General features: G+C 31.3%; 1 long non-coding RNA gene across 1 annotated transcript; it reads right to left on the bottom strand.

Moving 5' to 3' along the window:
• Positions 1 to 18681: 18681 nt before the first annotated feature.
• On the bottom strand, positions 18682 to 19127 carry LOC107613217 (uncharacterized). The gene is made up of 3 exons (XR_001613965.3): positions 19101 to 19127; positions 18908 to 19001; positions 18682 to 18797 (listed from the first exon to the last, which is right to left on the bottom strand). It is a non-coding gene; the product is annotated as an uncharacterized LOC107613217 (long non-coding RNA).
• Between the last annotated feature and the right edge of the window lie 511 nt (positions 19128 to 19638).

Below are 19638 nucleotides of genomic sequence, written 5' to 3'. Positions count from 1 at the left end.
ATATATAATGCCTAAGTCACAATATCACACCTAAACATAATAACTTAATCACTAAATGACAAAATCTCAAACCTTTAGCTTAGGGTTAAGAATCTCACCTTATCTAAAGACCAAGAGAGCTAGAACAAGCCTTACCTTTAAGTTAATTAGATCCTATAATACAAAGGAGTTCAAAATCTCAGTATCTTTGTCCAAGAAACTCGAAAATCAAGGCTGGAAATTCGAAGAGCAAACTGTGGCTTACCTCAAAATTGATTCTATGGATTTTGTAGAGCTCGACGCCGCGATCGCGTGGCCACAAACGGTGCATCAATCGGAGTTTTGGATCAAAAGTTATCAACAATGGAAGTTGGAAGTGAATAGGAACAAGGGTTTCATGTTTCCCCCCTTCCCTCTCTAAATTTCAGCGTGTGTGTGTGTGTTTGTTTGAGGGAGAGTGTTGAACTCTCATTAATGAATGAGGGCTTGACTGGGCCCTTGAGCCCAACTTGGGTCCGGTTGGCCCGTTTGACTCAATTTTAAGCCGATTTCTTTAAAATTGGTGTCGAAATTCTCGTTTTAAATTTCTCTACCACATTAAACCATAAAAACCTCATTTTTCACTTTCTAGAATAATTTTTAATTTGTGGGTTAATTATTTACTAATTAACCGGATTTTACATACCCCACACTGAACCTTTAGGGTTGTATTAATAAAACAGATGGTAGTATCCATTGTAGTGCATAAGTCCTGTATTAATTCATTTGTGTTCATTAAACTATTCAAAATGACATTCACACATCAAAAATAAAAAATCACCAAATTAATTATTATATATTTATGTATAAATATATTTAATTTAACTTATTTTTATTGTAAATTTTATATTTTTAACATGCATTCTTCAAAATTATTAACATGTATTATAAATAAGAGTATAATTAACATATTTTCACATAGATTTTTTATTTCAACATGTATTATAATTTATATAATTAATTGAATACCATATTACACTATTAACAGTTTTATGTTGTAAATATTTTTTAAGGAATAAAAATAAAAATAAAATTATTGCTATATATTGGTTAAGGTAGTCAAAAAAATAATCATTAAAAAAAATTAGAAAGAAATTAAAGAGGAAAAACAAATACAAACCATTTGGATCTGCATAATTTGATTGTAGCGTCCATTAACCAATTGCGGAACCATATAAAAGGATTAAGAAAAGCAAAGAAGTTTAAATTAGCCAGTATTAATAACCAACGATGAATGGAGACCCAAGATTCAAGATAATTTTAGAGACAATGCACAAAACAAGAGTTCTGAGTGCATATATAAATTTTCAGCTTCATAAGCTTGGGCTTATGTATATTGTACTATTGTATGTCTTCTATATATAACTAAGATTTTAATTTTGATGCACATGTAAAATTAAATTCTATAGCTAATAAGCATTCATATTATAAAATATAAATAAAAAAACTAATAGTCAAGCAACTTTACTAGCAACTAACTGTATCAAAGACTATTATTATATGGGAGAAAAACATATTCCACACACTAGTAAACATATTCAAAACTTGAGAAAAATAACTGACAAAAACATAAAAAAGGACAAAGTTGGAAAATTTTCAGATTATTAACGTCTTTTCAAATAAATTTGAGAGGATCATTTATAATAGTATAATTTTTTAATTATTATTTAAATATAATTTTTATTATCTAATTTTTTTTTACATATTTTCTTTTGAACTTACCTAAAGAAATATAAGATAAAAGATTATACTTTATTAAATAATTAAAAAAATTTTAAAAAAATCATTCTCTCAAATTTACATCTTTGACATTTTATTTATTCTACCAGAGTTCAAATTCCAGTTTTATCCCTTTTTACTTTGATCAAAGTTCTCAGTATAGATATCTTGGATAAATCCTAACGTAACTAGTAGGACGCTTATTTTAATATTTTTCATCTTTTTTTTTCCATCCTTTATTATATATAATTTTACGAGGTCCTTACAACACTAACAATATTTTAAAATCATACACATTGTTCTTCGCTTTTTATCATTGAACAACCATCCAAAAGAAGCATATATGAACAAAATAATATGAACATGAAGGAAAAAACGGTTACAAACCGTTAATCCAATTCCTAGGAGGTTGAAAATGGTATCTAGTTCTATGTTTGCCGCTCACAAAAATTCTTGAAACAGATTGAAATGTGGGTGTACTTTGTGAAAAGCGTCAACACTATTATTGCTAATTATGAGTATCACAGTAAAAATAACACCACTATTAAGGAGTGGATGCACCTTAATTGACCCATTCAATTCAAGCAAATAGAATGTATCTTATGAAAAGTTAAAGAGGATTTGGTAATTTGTGTGGAGTAGCCTTGGATAGAAAACGGACAAAAATCAGAAACTATGAGAAGAAGAAGGGATTCGATTGCCATATTTATAGGGTGAGATACAAGAACGAGTGGTCAAAGGCTAAAGTAGCTTTCAATTTAGATTTTATCTGAAGCAATAGTTTTTCTTTTGAACCTACCTAAAGAAATATAAGATAAAAGATTATACTTTACTAAATAATTAAAAAAATTTTAAAAAATTCATTCTCCCAAATTTACATCTTTGACATTTTATTCTACCAGAGTTTAAATTTCAGTTTTATCCCCTTTTACTTTGATCAAAATTCTCAGTATGGATATCTTGGATAAATCCTAACGTAACTAGTAGGACGCTTATTTTAATATTTTCCATCTTTTTTTCCATCATTTATTATATAATTTTACGAGGTCCTTACAACACTAACAATATTTTAAAATCATACACATTGTTCTTCGCTTTTTATCATTGAACAACCATCCAAAAAAAGCATATATGAACAAAATAATATGAACATGAAGGGAAAAATGGTTACAAACCGTTAATCCAATTTCTAGGAGGTTGAAAATGGTATCTAGTTCTGTGTTTGTCGCTCATAGAAATCCTTGAAACAGATTGAAATGTGGGTGTACTTTGTGAAAGCGTCAACACTATTATTGCTAATTATGAGTATCACAGTAAAAATAACACCACTATTAAGGAGTGGATGCACCTTAATTGACCCATTCAATTCAAGCAAATAGAATGTATCTTATGAAAAGTTAAAGAGGATTTGGTAATTTGTGTGGAGTAGCCTTGGATGGAAAACGGACAAAAATCAGAAACTATGAGAAGAAGAAGGGATTCGATTGCCATATTTATAGGGTGAGATACAAGAAAGAGTGGTCAAAGGCTAAGGTAGCTTTCAATTTAGATTTTATCTGAAGCAGTAGTTTCTCCTTTTTTTGTTATAGATTATTATTCTATGGATAAGGTTACAATATAGTATGTATCTTTTTTGGATTTATCTTTTATTTCAAAAAGGTCAAATCCACAAGAACTTCTTGATTGAATCTAATTTTATCTATTGAGAATACATCATTCAAATTTTTAAAAATACATAAGAAGAAGGAGTTATGAATACGATTATATTTTCTCAAAGATTCATTTACCTACTTGATCTTAGAGAGATACATTGTTTTTCTCGTACCCTACCTCAAACTCGAGATATTTTTAAATAAATAAATAAATTGATTATTTACTTATATATGCATTCTTAAAAATGTTTATATTTTTTTATTATTTTTGACGTTCGCAACTAAATATGCGTAATAATATCTTATTTATTTGTCATGACAACGAGATACGTATCTCTTTGGTAGACTATATATATTTTCAGTAAAATCTATATTAATTTAAAATATAAAATCGATATAATTTATTAAAATTTAGATATTATCACTTTGATATTTATTTTTTTAAACAAATTCAATTTTATTCAAAAGAGTACTACTTATATTATATTTATTTTTGAATCAAATTCTTATGATTTTGATCGAACTGATTTATATCGATCGCATCTAAATTTTAAATTTTAAAAGATTTTTAATTTTTGAATTATCTCTTATCTAATTTTTAAACTTTAAAAAAATCCTAATTTAAAAATTTTAAATTATCATTTTAGAAATTTATATTAATTTTAAATTTTTATGTTAAAAACATTGTAATTTAAATGATATGATATCCAAAATTTAAAAATGATCTAATTTGAACATAAAATTAACTGATATCATCATAATAAATTATATTAATTAATTTTATCTTTTAAATGTCACCAAAATAAAAATTATATTTTAAATTGATCTATGTCGTACTGTTACAAAAAAAAACCTAAAACATATTGGGATACGTTCAAATATAGTTTTTAAACTCCTCTTCAAACAAGAACAAGATATAAAATGAAAATATTTTAAAAAGTATATATAAGTAAATCATGAATTTATTTTATTTATTTTAAAAAACAAACCCAAAATCTCTTGTATATATATTTTGTAAGTGGCTGACATTTTTTTTTCACCTTAATTTTTAGGGTGACTTATTTTTCAATTTTACAAAACAAAATTACTCTCTTAAATCTTTACCCTGTTTTAACCTCTAACCAAACACTCTCAGAGTTATTTTAAAAAAACAGACAAAAGAGTAAAATAATGACAGAATTTTATTATTACCATTTTAAATTGTTATGCAACAAAACATTATTACGAAATATATATCTTAAAAAAAGATTCATGCAATCTTTATTTAGATAGAAACATAAGTCTAGAAATAAAAGATGATCCTACCATAAAAAGATATATAATATCGTTATTGTTATTAGCGGCTCAATATACCTCCCTCATCGTATTTCTAAACTTTTAAGTTTAATTATTATGATGTGATATATATATATATATATATATATATATATATATATATATATATTTAAAAAAAAATATTACTTATTTTATTTTTATTTTTATAGTAAATATAAATAGAAAATATATGACACAAAATTAATATGCTAATAATACAATTACATATATTTTTATTTTTCAATTTTTTTATTATGATTCAAATATATTATAAGCTTTAAACTATTCAATTTATATTTTATATTAAATAAATATAAAATAACATATTCACTATATTTATTATGTATTGATAATTTATCATATTAATTTACTATGTTAAATTTATATTTTATATCATATTCAATTTACCATGTTAAACTAGAATAAAAATTGTGCACCGCATAGATTTAATACTAGTTGGAGATAAATTAGAGACATAAAAAATTAATCACAAAAGTGTATTTGCTTTATAGGTATAAAATATCTCCGTTGTAAACCCTAAGAAAACTTCTCATATGATATCACTCCTTAACTTGAATGTTGAGATTTTTTTAGCGTATGTTTAGACCTTCCTAATAGTCTTCTACAGTTCTACGCATGAAATAGCACACAATTATATTTACATTTAAGATGTGTTATTATATTAGTAGTCTTATTACTAATTTATGTCTATCTAGTTACTACTTTTTTTTTTCTTTTTCTAAGAAAGAACACCAAAAAAGATAAATAAAGATCACTCAGAGTTCTAAGAAGAATTATAATAATATCTACTAAGAGTATTATTATAATTTTAGATCTCAAGTGGTGGGTCAAAGAGCTGACCATAAATTTTAGAAATTAAATTATAATCAACACGTATACTTACTAAATAAATTACAAGTAATTTTTAAATATGAGAAAATATAAAAAAATAATAACAATTGTGAACAATGTAAATAATAAATTAAAAAAAAGATAAAGTTATAATTGAAAATTAGATTGTTAATTAATTATTTAATTTAAAATTTTAAAATTTAAAAAATTAGGACTAATAATTAAACCTATTCACATTACATACAGTTACTTCTAATCTCATCATAACCTTTCAATCTCTGGTTTTTCTCTTATCGTCGCAGTCTCAGCAGCGCCGTTGCAACCCCCTCCCCCCACCGACCGTGCCGACGCCGCAGCGGGCTCCCACCGACACCACTGAAAACTCAAATTGTGCCGTTGTTCCTCTATAACCGTGGTGGATCAGTCCACAGTCGCCCTGTGCCTCCCCCTTTTCGCTGCACCCGCTGTCGGCCGTGCCGTCACCGATACCGTCGTAGTCTCACTGTAAATAGTAATTGCTGCATTCCCCTCACATAATCATGGATGGAGTTCACTATGGGTGAAGAAATTTCTACTGCAGCATTCTCATTAATCATTAATGATTCTATTATTCCAGATGGCAAGTGCGCTATACTGGGGCAACAATCCAAGCAGGTAATGAATTAAAGTTTTATGTTGGATGCGGTTGTTTAGCTTCATACAAAATCAGATGGTTGTTGTTGGTATAGATAGTTGTTTTAATGAATAATCGGATGGTTATTTTATTGGATTCGGTTTAAATGTAAACAGTTAATGAATGCGGGATGTTCAGTTCTCTAGGAAGTTTGATAGTTATTTTAAGTGTTACGTGGATGGTTGTTTTATGTACAAGAGAGGCAAAATTCATTCACTCAACTAAATGTATTTCATGAACACCCTTTTGAAAATTAAAATTCTGGTCATCAACTAACCTATTGAAGTAGCAAGTGGGTAGAGTGCGACATCGGTGATGGTGTCTACCGTGCCAACCAGCGACGAATGCAAGAAGGAGTCCGACAACAAGTATTTCCGGTGAGTGGGTGAGTGTCGCGCGATGATGGTGGATGGTGAGCCAAGCAGTGCGTCAAGGGGGGAGTACGGAGCCGACCTTCTTTCCCGTGATGGTTGAAACCGATGCCGAGGTTGGATTTCGGCAAGAGAGAGAGAGACGCGCGGGGCACGGCGAACACGCGACAGGGAGGAAGATCCTCTCGGCGATGTTGGCTACCAATGAGAGAGAGAGAGACGCGGGGGGGAGGGGCTACTTGCTGAGCAGCAACAACGTGATGACCCCAGGGGACATGGATGATGGCCGGTGAGGGTGTAATTGATGCCGGCAAAGAGGGATGATTGATGAAGGTGAGGGTGGTAGAGGATTTAGGGAGAAGAAGCTATTTGGGTGAATTTGTTTAGTAAATTAGGGTTTGACATAGTTAAATTTTTTAAATAACTGAGTAGATTATTTTATTTGGGTAATTTAGGGAGTGTTTTTTATTTTTTACTTATATTGAGCCAAATTTCTAACTCATTATTCACATTGTTCAGATTCTCTATTGTCTATCTAGCAGAATTGCTTAAGTCTTAATGCCTAATATTCTTGAAGCTAAAAAAAAGCATTGGATTATCTTTACAACCTTTGATTTAGTTCCCATAACAAAATTCTTTCAAGAAACACTTGTCAAAGAGACCATGAATTAAAGTATCACCATCATAACAAAAATATTTGATAAATCTTTATATTTATCTATATGATATTTGTAATAAGGAAAAAATGAACGGTTATTTCTGAGTAGGATGAATGCGAGTATCCTCATATGTGTCTTTGACATTGTGCCTACCTTAGCTTCCTCATGTTCTTTGACATTGTGCCTATCTTTGTGATACTGCTAAGCATAATCAATAAATACAAATAAAGAACCTGTTCGGTTGCTCAGGTGTTTGGTGGATCGGTAAGGTGAATGACAGAGCAAGGGGATGAGAGAATCTGAACCTGGACGTGAGCTACTAGAGCAGTGCATTCAGCCTATGCATCGGCGTGTCAGCAGGTAGGGCCACCTACAAGGATACTCTGATACTAAAGTCAGAGTCCGTACGAATAGGCGGCCAATTAAGGTTAGAAAGGTGACATACCTCTGGAGAGGGGTAGGTCTCTTCCCATTTATAATCTGTACCTGAGTGGGACCCTTGTGATAAGGCACATCTTTCTGGAAGCTTCTGGTAGCTGTCCAGGTTTCTTGTAGAATGGGAGGTGACGCGCGAGTCGCCTCCTAGCTCGGGTTGGTGGACCCGTCAGGTCGGTGACTCGTGACTGGACCCGGATTATTAGTGAGCTGGGCCAGAACAATGCCCCCAACATGCCAACCGTGAGGATAAGAGCTCGTGGTTGGCGCGTTTGATTCACTTGCGTCTGCCTCGATCGAGTTCTCCTGGGCCCGAGAGTCCGTAGATGGAGTTCGTGCCCCCAACACACGAGTTGCCTCCGTCCGTTACTTGGGATGTTAGTTTGGTTTCCGCGTCGAGCATTTAATGCTCATTATGATTGATTTGAAAGTCAAGGGAAATGCCCATTTTACTCCTAACTTTTGCGCCTGCTTTCGACGGTTACCATTCTTGCACCCCTTTTTCATCTTGCAACCCGTTCATTCCTCATTCTTTCAAATCTTCCTCACCTCATTCTTTTTTGTTTTTGGTTCCATTACTCACTCACCTACTACGAATTCTACCGCATTCATCCGGGATTCACCCTCCTTCCTTCTTCAATCTACTGGTAAGTCTTATCTGCTTTCATCTTTTCATTATGGTGTCTCTGTTGTTACTGTCAATACTACGCATACCATGCGTTATTTCTGGTTGTTCCTGGTTGGGTTGGGCTCATCATTGTTAGCTAGCTCTTAGGGGGGTTACCACTAGGTGTCTGATTCTTAAGTGTAGGCTTCGTATTGACCGTGGATTAGTGTAGAATAAGGACGCAGCAGAACGTAGTTTTAGTTTCAATTTCCTCCAATTTTACGACCTCCCAGGTTTAACTTAAGTGGTGCTCCTACTGTAGGTATGGCGCAGCGTCCTGTTGCGAGGGCTCCTGTACTCTGTTATATTTGGGTTACATCCGACGTGAAGGACACGGCCTCCAAGATAACCCTGGAGGAGCTTCATGTAAACCCCGCTAAATTAATAAATAATTATTTAATAAATTAATTATTATTCAAAGAAATTAGAAAATTAAATTTTTATAATCTAGAGGAGTATAAATATTAAAAATACGAATTTTGACACTAATTTTAAAGATTTTTTACCAAAATCAGGCTAACGGGCTGAACCGGTCAAACCAGGCCCAAGACCCACCCTATAAAAAAAGCAACGAGCTCTTTTCTCCTCATTTCATTCCTGCAAATGCTTCGAAGAGAGAATCACGTTTAGAAGACCTAACCTTCCTTCCAATTTTCAATCGTCTATAACTTTTAATTCGGAGCTCCGATTGACGAGCCGTCAGCGGCCATGTGTTCGTCTCGAAATTCTCTTAAATTTTATCTGACAAAATGGCAAATAGGACTAGTTAGCCAAGAACTGGATTTGTTTGCAATAACAATTAGAGAAAACATGCTCTTAGAAAGATCTGATGCTGACCAAGTTTAGATTGAAGAAGCTACAAGAGTAGCCAATGCTCATTCTTTCAATATAGAGTTTCAATTTCTATTCCGATTTATTGGAATCAGAATTGTAATTTTTTGTATCATTGAAAATCTAGATGATGACTTGTAATTCTATGTTTAATTTTAGTTTTATAGTATACTTTGATAAGATCATATGGCCTTGGTCGATGACATTTCAAGTAGTGTATTAATTTTGGAAGATAGTTTAAGATTTATATTAAATTATAATTATATTTTAAAATGTTTATTTATAAGTTATTTATTATTTTATATTTTTATTCTAAAATAGTTTTTTCGGTTAAAGTACGGTGGGACCGGTTAGACCTATAAACCAGTGAACCAATAACTAAAACGGTTTAATGACCGGTTCGGTTCTCAGAACCTTGATGCAAACATAACCTCTGCAAGCAAACTCGGTCTTACAGGTGAGACTCTCTCTAGCTAATATATGTATTGATAACCTCTGTAAGCAACTTCTGTCTTATATGTGCGACCATCCCCTGGATTGGCCGATGTATCTCTGGAAAGCAAATCTTGGTAGACTCACCACCGTATCTCTGCTTATTTTATTTTCTTTTTGTTCTTACTTTCTTTTCTTTCTTATCATTCCACAATATAAATTATCTTCGCATTATTCTGTCGTCCTTCCCTAAGTGTCTTATGAAAAAAAATTATAAAGTTCTTTAATTAAGTCTGCGTTCTCTAAAACTTTTAAGATTACTATACTTTCTTGCTTTATCATTAATGAATATGGAGAGGTGTCAAGTTTCGGTGTAACCGAGACGTCAATTCAAGTTATAAATATCTCAAATAGATATTTATGAAAACTGAATATATTAAAACACAAGTAATAATATATATAGGGTTAAATATATATGAGTTACTAATATAAATGACATTAATAACTTGAGAATGAAAGATATTTGATGAAACATTAGCAAAGCTAAGTTCACCGAAAAGTTACCGATATTTACTCATATCGGTGGATATTGAGCTTGATAATAATATTATTAACTAAACTCTATTTTTTTAAATTAAAAATATCAATTACTCAAATTAAAATATATATATATATATAACTTTCATTACTTATAAATTACTAGAATTATAGTTTTAATTATGTAAAATATTTCATCATAACAAAAATATATACAAGAATATGAATTTGATTGAATTCAAATAGTTATAAAATTAATTTAATTACTTATAATAAAATAATATCTAAAAATAAAGAACTCCAATTTATAAAATAAATTATAACTTATTTATATTTTCAAAAATGTATGTGGATCGTTACACCTGCACAATTAATACTCACATCAAACAAACCTTTGGACTTTCAACCCAATCAAATATATGTTTGTCATCACCAAAAATATAATTATTGTTTCCTAAATTTAACATCATTCTAACAGTTGTATATTGTAAAATTTCTAAAACTTCAAAAATATATCCTTTCAAGAAAACACATGACAAAATTATAGGCTCCTGCTATTGTTCTTGGGTCTCGCATGAACTCCACTAACGAACTGAAATGACACATTATTCTGCATTCATTCAACATCAATTATTTAAACTTAGTTCTTTCATAATTTATTTACAAGTTATTCAAACACATAATCAAATTATGTTCTCACCTGTTGGACTGGAGGGTGCATTATAAAAATAAAAATTTTAAAAATATTATTTAAAAATTGTTATTTTTAATAAAAAGTTACCTATATATAATCTGCCAAATTAATGTTTACAAGAATTTTTGAACTTTTATTTTGAATTTTTAAAATATTATTTATATATTTATTTATATTTTACAGGTCCAGACAGATCTGACAAGTCAATAAAGTTAATTAGTAAGTTTGGGCCTAAAAATAATTAAAAAATTTGCATCCACACGTCTGGCATCCGTGGATACCCGTAGGGATTACCCACGATGGAGGAGCTAACGAGGACCCGTAAAATCTCCATGGGGACGGGAGCAGGAATTGAGGTACCGCTAACCCGTCCCACGGGGACCTATCCGTGAAATTTCTGCGACAAAATTACTTAAATATGCTTAAGTGTATGTTTTTTTGGTTTTCCACGTTATCCTCCAACCTGACAGGCCAATGATTGATCCGCCGTGGTATTATGTTCTATTTAAGAGTTTGTTGCTGGTTAATGGGTTGCTACATGCACAAGGCGGAATTCAAGCCCCCAACACTTGTTTAAGCAGATTAGTGAGCTAACCACTAGACCAATCCAACTTGGTTTTATATAAGTGTATGTTTATTGACTTTTTTAAGTTTTATCAAAAAATAAATTAATGATGTGTATAATATTTAAATTTTTAATAACTAATTATTCAAATTTGTGTTTTACAAGGGGATATTATTATCCAGCTATGATCAACCACTAAGAATTGTTATATTATTTTGTTGAAAGTTTTTTCTATTTCATTTTATTTTAAAATGTACATTGAAAATTTTGTGTGTATATTGATTATGTTAAATTTGTATTTAGATTATGTTTTAATTTAAAATATTTAGTTGAATTGTATTACATTTTATTATGATAGTGTTACTTTTTAAATTTTATTTAAATTTAATATTTATGGATATCTGTGGGATTCGCTTTCCCAATGAGAGAAAATAAATGGAACCTGAGATTGTGACGAGAATAAGACAGAAATAAGGGGCTTTACTAAACAGGGACGGGAGATGCGGCAAGGGGTCCCCGCCCCATAGAGTCCTATTATCATTTTTACTTGGACCTGACATATTAATATATTAAAACTTTTATAATAGGCTGAGATTGAGTCTCTTTTATAACAGAACAGACTGCTTCTTTTGTAATAGATCTATCTAACCTATTTTTATTCATACTCATGTGTCACTTTATTCTCTTGTCTCTTTCTATCTTTATTTCTATCTAACTTTTCACTTTCTCAATCCAAATATTTTGGTTAAAAAAAAATCTTTACTCCAACTTAACTTTCCTGAGGTAAGACTATTTTCTTCTTTTTTATACTTTCTAGAATTTTAATTAACTATTGTTATTTTAAATATTTAAATATTTAAATTATTTATGTAATTTTTAATCTCTTTAATATTTTATTTTCAATTTTTTTTAATATTATAAATTTTTAGTAACATAAATTTATGTACTATACATAAATTACTTGATTGTTATGCATTATACATATTCATAAAATTACTTGTGTATTTTTTTATGAAATTAAGTTGTATATGAACTTTAGAAATGACTTTATCAATATACTAATTTAAAACATATATTTTCTTATTTTCTATAATAAAATTGAAAAGATATTTTATAGAAAAATTATTAATAAAATGAGAGATAAGTGGTTAAATGATTATTTGATGACATATTATAATAACCAAAAAAATAAGTAAATAAATAAATAAGTAAGATAGTGAAGTCTACTCTTAAATATTTTTTTTCTTTCTCTAACCTTAGTCATATACTAACATTTTCACTCACCTCACCCCCTCACTATCTCTCAGCCCCACACACACGCATTTTCATTCTCACCCATGCTCAGAGAAAAAAAGAGAGGAGGGAGGAGAGAGACAGCGCTGACAGAAGTGGGAGCCGCCGTCACCGTTGAAAAACAGAACGGAGGAGAGAGAGAGGAAGATCCAGCGGAAAAGAAAAAGATAGAGGCAGAGGAGAAGGAAGCGCGCAACGGGGAAGAGGAGAAAGGCTTCGTCCTCGCGGTCGCCGTGCACCATCGTGGCTCATGGAGTCGGGAGGAACCATCACCGTCGCCGTTCGGGTGAACCTGAATCAAGCTATCGTCCTTACTGTCGGAGTTGTTGGTGCTGCTGGTGTAAACCCCGCAAAAATCGGTAAATTATTAGTTAATAAATTGAATTTTAATTACGAAAGCTAAAAATACAAAACTAATATCAAAATAGGATGGAGTTCATCGAAACGAGAATTTTGATACCAATTTAAAAAATTTGGCCCAAAAATGGACCGAAAGGACCGAACTGGTTGAACCGAGGCCCAACTATATTTGTAATGGAAAACTATATATGTGTGTGTGTGTGTGTGTGTGTGTGTGTGTGTGTGTGTGTTAGGTGTATATGTGTAATGGAAAACTATATATGTATGTATTAGGTGTAGGTTAAGTGGGTGTTTATGCATTGGAATTGAATTGGGATTATTTGGAGGTTTGTTGGTGACCAAGGCTTGTTTTGGGGCTGTTTGATTGAGCTTTGAGGGGCTGTAATTTTGCGTTGTGAGGCTGCCTTGGGTGAATTTAGTGATCGGCCAAGGTATGGTTTAAGTTTCGCACGTTTAAAATTTACGGTGTTGTGAAAACTTAGGTTAGAAGAACCATAGGATAAGTTGAATTTGTTAATGGCATTTAATGAGTAGCTTTGTGTTGTTGTTGGTATAAATGTTGATATTGATGAATTATGGTTGGTAATTGTTAATAAATAGTTATTATGTTAAGTTGATGGATTAATGTGTGTGAAGGGTTGATTTGTGTTAATGGTATTTTAATTGGTATATGTTGATGAAAGTTGGTACAGGTGAAGAATTGATATGAACAAATGAAGGGTTATTGATGTATGAGGTAAAAATGGATAATTATTGATGATCAAGGTTGGTTAAGTTGATTAAAGCTTATATTGGCAATGGTTGTTGATGAATTGAGTTGATATGGCATTACAATGTAAGTTTAAATGGTAAGAAACTTAAGTTGGTGAAAATGAGATTTTGTTGAAAGTGGTTAAAACTAAATTTTGATGAACTTTGGACGTCCATAATATTATCCTCAAATTTTGGATTGAATTGTGGTTTATTGTAAGTAAAAGATGGTTTTAAGGGCTTTTGATTGATATTAATTTTGTGAAAAATAGAATTTCGTAGAGAAAGTTATGGACGTTACAAGTTTGGTGTATAAAGTTGTGTTGCAGGGTGGCAAAGTTGATTGCAGAATGCTTCTGGGCATTCTGCCCATTATTTTCAAAAATGCGCCATCCATGCGTACGCGTGGTGTGGAGTTCTGGCGACGCATGCGCGAGAGGCATGCGTATGCATGTGTGCATATTCACGCGTACGCATGACTCACGCGTACGCGTGACTTGATGTATACTTGACATGTGCGCGTGGCCTACGCGTACACGTGGATGCTGCCTGCTGCAAAAATTGGTTTTGGCCATTTTGAAACCAATTTCCACTTCTAAACCTCCATTTTCTTCCCTTTAAGGTTTAAGATATGGTTCTAGGTTCAGTAGATAAAAGAAGCTAGGAAAACAAGATAACTTGAGGGTGAAAAAAGTTGTAAACGGTGGTTTTTATGAAGAAAATAAGAATGTTAATGAAGTTTAAAGTTCAGGCTTGTTATTTGATGATGTATTGATGATAATTGTCATGGCTTATGAATAAAGATATCTGAGATACGAGTTTTCCTGGGTAAGAACCGTGGCTCGGCACCACGTGTTCCAGGTTGAATCTCGATACTCTGTTGACCCTACGTCGTAAGGGTGACCGGGCACGTATAAATTCCTGGGTATGGATAGCCCCCATTGAGTGATTATATGATGAATGAATGTGAACTCTATGCATAGACTCTTGGGGATGCGCGACGGGGGACAGTCTAAGGTTTTCGGACTTGTCGGGTTGGCTGGATAACCGACAGATGGGCTCCATCATCCATAGGACAGGCATGCATCATATGCATTTGTTTGTTTGACTGCTATGCATTTCCTGGGTTTGCCTAGTTGATATAAGTCACCTACTATCTGTTATACTTGCTATTTGTACTATCTGCTCACTACTTGTGCATGAACTTGTTTGATTGCCTGTTTCTGTTGCATTCTGAATGATGAAAGGATGGAGGAAACAGAGGAAATGGTTTGGTGTTAGGTTAAGTTTGAACTTGAGTAAGTTAGGTAGAATTAGAACACCTACCTCTATTTATGGCTTATGGTTAGTATTTAAGTTGGATAACTGAATAACGGAGTTCTAGGATTGCCTATGGCATTCTCAGGACCTTATTTATTATATGCGTGGCACTTTTACCATGCTGAGAACCTCCGGTTCTTATTCCATATTGTATTGTTGTTTTTCAGATGCAGGTCGAGAGGCTCCTCGCTAGGCGTCTGGATCCTGGAAAGCGAAGTAGTCTTTGGGTGTATTTTGGTTTCTATTTGTATATATGTATATATATATGTGTGTAGCTTACTCTCCAAGTAACTTATGTACGCTGCTCCTCTTAGAGGTTGAGGGAGAGATAGGAGCTTACTTTGTTATTTTGGTATATTTGGGGATACTTATGTATGTTTATATGTATATATGTATCCTTCGGCCAGCCTTAGCTTCGCAGGCTGAGTCAGGGGCTAGTTATGCTGTTCCTTGGCTTTTCTTTATCCTTTTGTTTATTGTTTTATCATGTTCCTATTAGGTTTCTTAGCACGCAAGTAATCCTTTCCTTTGAGCGTTGCACTTTTCATTTTGCAATTTTTGCTTAACCGTTTTGTTTCAAGGTTCCTAGTATATTATCTTATTCTCTATTATGTATTTATTTTGCTGTCTAGAGGTCCGTAACACCATATTACCTCTCTTCTACGACTTAAGCGTAAAACTTTGTGTAATATGGTATTACAGCCGGAGCTATTCCTGTCATTATCCCAGTCTAGCCTTTTTTCCTGATTCTGTTCTAGCTTTTATGTCCTATTCTACCACCATTTAATCTGCCATGTCTTTGTTTTAATTCAACTTTAGTTTTGCTCTATTTTTTATTCTCAGAACTATCTCCAGTTCCACCTTGTCACTGTCTCGGTCTAAATTCTGCACTCATTCGTTCCATTCTATTTCAATACTTCTCACCTTGAATTTGGTACTTCAGGTTCGGTATCTTTAGTTCCTTGGGACCAAATTGTGAGTAGACTTTATATTTATAACTGTTTTGCTTTTCGTCTATAATTAATTTAGTATACGATGCGTTGAACTTATAATTATACTTACAAAGATTATTATCAAAATTACTATCAAAGAATTTTAATTTGGCTTGAATGATCGATTTATTAAAGCTAAATATCTATTCTTGTTAAGCTCATTTTAATATGCACATGAGACTATATGTTTTTATGAGACATATCAGATCGAGAGAGGGAGAAGAGCAGATCCTCTCACCACTAGAAGCTCGACGACGGTGATGGAGTTCGACACTGACATAGCAGCTCCCACCTCAGTCACGACGCGATGACGGCGGCCGCACTCTTTCCCGTTGTCATCTCTCCTTCATGGTGCGACGGTAGCGACCGCACTCTTCTCCGCCGTCACCTTCCTCTTCTTCCTTTCCTTTCCTTTCTTCTCCCTCTTTGTTTCTCTCTTCTCTTATTCTATCTCTCATATCCTCGTCTTGTCTCTCACTACCGTCACAAAGCGATGGCGGCAGCCATCCTTTTTCCCGCTGTCACTTCCTCTTCTTTTTTTTTTTTTTCGTTTTGGTTTTTCTGTTTTAAGTGGGAAGGAATGGGGGTCATGGTGGATGGGGTAATGGTAGTGATAATAGAAAAAGGACATTTGTGTCATTTACAAAATTATTATGTTCAAAAAGATAATTTTAAAATATTCAATAACTTTAAGGATGATATTAATAAAAAAAAGGTTAGAAACGATTTTAATTTTGACCCAAGATATAAAAAACAAAAAAATACGTAACTATATATATATATTGAAAAGACTTTTCTAATATCAAAATTTATTAATTAGTCAAGAGACAGTCTAGATAAATTAACAAACATATATCTTCTTTTAATTTTTTTTTTTAATTTTGAAGGACACAATCTTTTATAATCAAAGAAGAGAAAGAAAATACAAAGCCTAAAAATCTATAATATTTGTAGACCAACCTTAAAACATTCGAAGTAAATGAAGTTAAAGAAATTAATGAGAAACAACAACACAAAAAGGCAAGAAAAACGAAACAATAATCATAGAAAGAAAATAGAATACCCATAACAATCATAAATCAAAACCACAAGCCATAAGATATAAGCAATAACAAAAAAACAAAACAAAACAACAAATTAAACATTTGATAGTACACATAAAAAAGACAATTGAACAATCATAAAAATTAAAAACGGTAATTATTACATAAATCAATATGCTCCTTTTTCTCTTATAAAAAATTCTTTGACACGGTCCTCTTTGAAATAATTATTATCATGACTTTAAATATTAAGTATACTAATAAAAAAATTCCTTACCTCATGACTATAAAATAATGGATAAATAGTATAAAACATCACAAAAAATGTAATTTATTTTCTCCTTCATTTCCCTTTTATTTTATTTCAGTAAAGGGCCAAAATGAACATGAAAAAAAAAAAATATTAACATTAATAGTACAAGACAAGATAATTAAGAGAGTTAGCAACACACTTAAACAAAAATAATTGTATTAGATTTGTTATTCTATTAAGATACACAAGAGAAAAAGGCTATTCATAGAAGAGAAGTTGCTAAGTGTGAACTTTTAGTTTGATTTTTGTATGCAAACTTCTTTATTGATTCACTTATTCATATAAATTATTATTTTCTAACTAAAATTATTTTATAATAATATTTATATGATTTCATGTGAATTATAGATATATTGTCTAGTCATTGGATTATAAAATTCATTCCATTTTTCTAAAAATATTTTTTGGGAACAAATACTTGATTATGTGAGTCTTTCTATTCAAGAATAATAATGTGCAATGAATACCTATTTTTTATTGAGTTCTTAGATGTTATCTGCTCCATATATCATAAACAGGATCCATTCATATTTATTTATTTTATTTTTTGTTAAATATGTAATTATTTATTCTAGAAAATGTAAATTTATTAAAAATATTTATAACCTTTTTATTTATATTATATTAGAATCTGTTAGGTTTGCTAGGAGACTATTTTCCTGAACATCAATCATGACTCATTTTAAATTGTAACACATGTATAAAAAAGATATTTAATCAAATTGATAATAAAATAATTATTTAGCATTTTTAAAATATGAAGACAAGATAAATATTTTAAAATTTTCAACTAAAAAAAAATTAGTGACTAATATATTTTTTTTTTTAATTTTGTATTCTGATAACTAATGTGTGTTTATATTTTATAAATTAGAATTAATATGCTTTTTATATATTATTTTTGTCCCTACACCATCAATTTTCTGATTCTGTTACTATGCATATATATTATGTGCATACTACTCAGTAATTTGTGCGTAAATTAGTGTATTAGATCGTTGAAAAAAAATATTAATCTTCTAAAATTTATGAAAATAATATAAAAAGATAACAAAAAAATCAATTAAAAATAGATAAAGGTACATTTTTCAAGCTTTAAGATAAACTAAATAATCTTTTGGCATGTCAATTTATAACAGCAGATTTCATGTTCTATGATCTAAGATTTTTTACAACGATTAGTATGATTCTATTGTTAAACACAAATAAGTGAGCTTGATCTGCCACAGCTAACTCAAGATAAACCCTAGATAAAATATTTGTTTTTCCTCTCCTACTTCAAAACTCTCCACTACAGAATGATCAATCTGTCATTTAATTGAAAATAGCATAGAATGTTAGCCAATATTAATATAGTAATTCTTATATCACATAAATGTTAACACCAATAATAAGAATATGTTGCATTTGTACATACCAAACTCCTAAGAGAAAGCTTCTTAGTAGTAGACAAATCCACATCTACAAATCCAGCAAATGATGGCTTGTACAACTCACTCTTCAAAGAAGAACTATTGAAAAACAAGAAATTGAAGTAAGTTAATCATTTAGAAGACACGAAAAGAAGGTAACATTCTAAAATCCATTTGAATTATTCGTCAAATACAAACCTTCTTGCATCGGAGCATAAGAGCACTACACGCTTGTTCGAAGCTTTAAAAATTCTAAAGAAGACAGGAGTATACTCCTCCAAATTTTTTGAAGCCAATGTTAGAATACCAAACGGTCCAACCCCACCTTGAATATTTGAACCCTTTTTGCCACACAAATCCTCTGCGTTGACCCAACTTGGATCAAATGCTTCAGCCTCGTTCAAGCTTGAAAATGAGAAGGTAACTTCTACATCTGCCTGGTGTGTCATGCCATATAATATAATTCTTAGCACTTTAAAATGTCATGCCATATAATATAATTCTTAGCACTTTCCATTTGATGAGATCTTTTGAGACTGAGTGAGCCCATACAATGTTACCCCACACTGAACCTTTAGGGTTGTTTTGATAAAACAGATGGTAGTATCCATTGTAGTGCATAGGTCCTGTATTAATTCATTTGTGTTCATTAAACTATTCAAAATGATATTCACACATCAAAAATTAAAAGTCACCAAATTAATTATTATATATTTATGTATAAATATATCTAATT

The sequence above is a fragment of the Arachis ipaensis genome, chromosome B8 (assembly GCF_059453495.1).
Source record: "Arachis ipaensis isolate K30076 ecotype BB chromosome B8, ASM5945349v1, whole genome shotgun sequence".
Lineage (NCBI taxonomy): Eukaryota > Viridiplantae > Streptophyta > Magnoliopsida > Fabales > Fabaceae > Arachis > Arachis ipaensis.
The sequence above is the reverse complement of the archived record's forward strand: the minus strand, read 5'-3'. Positions and strand labels throughout refer to the sequence as shown.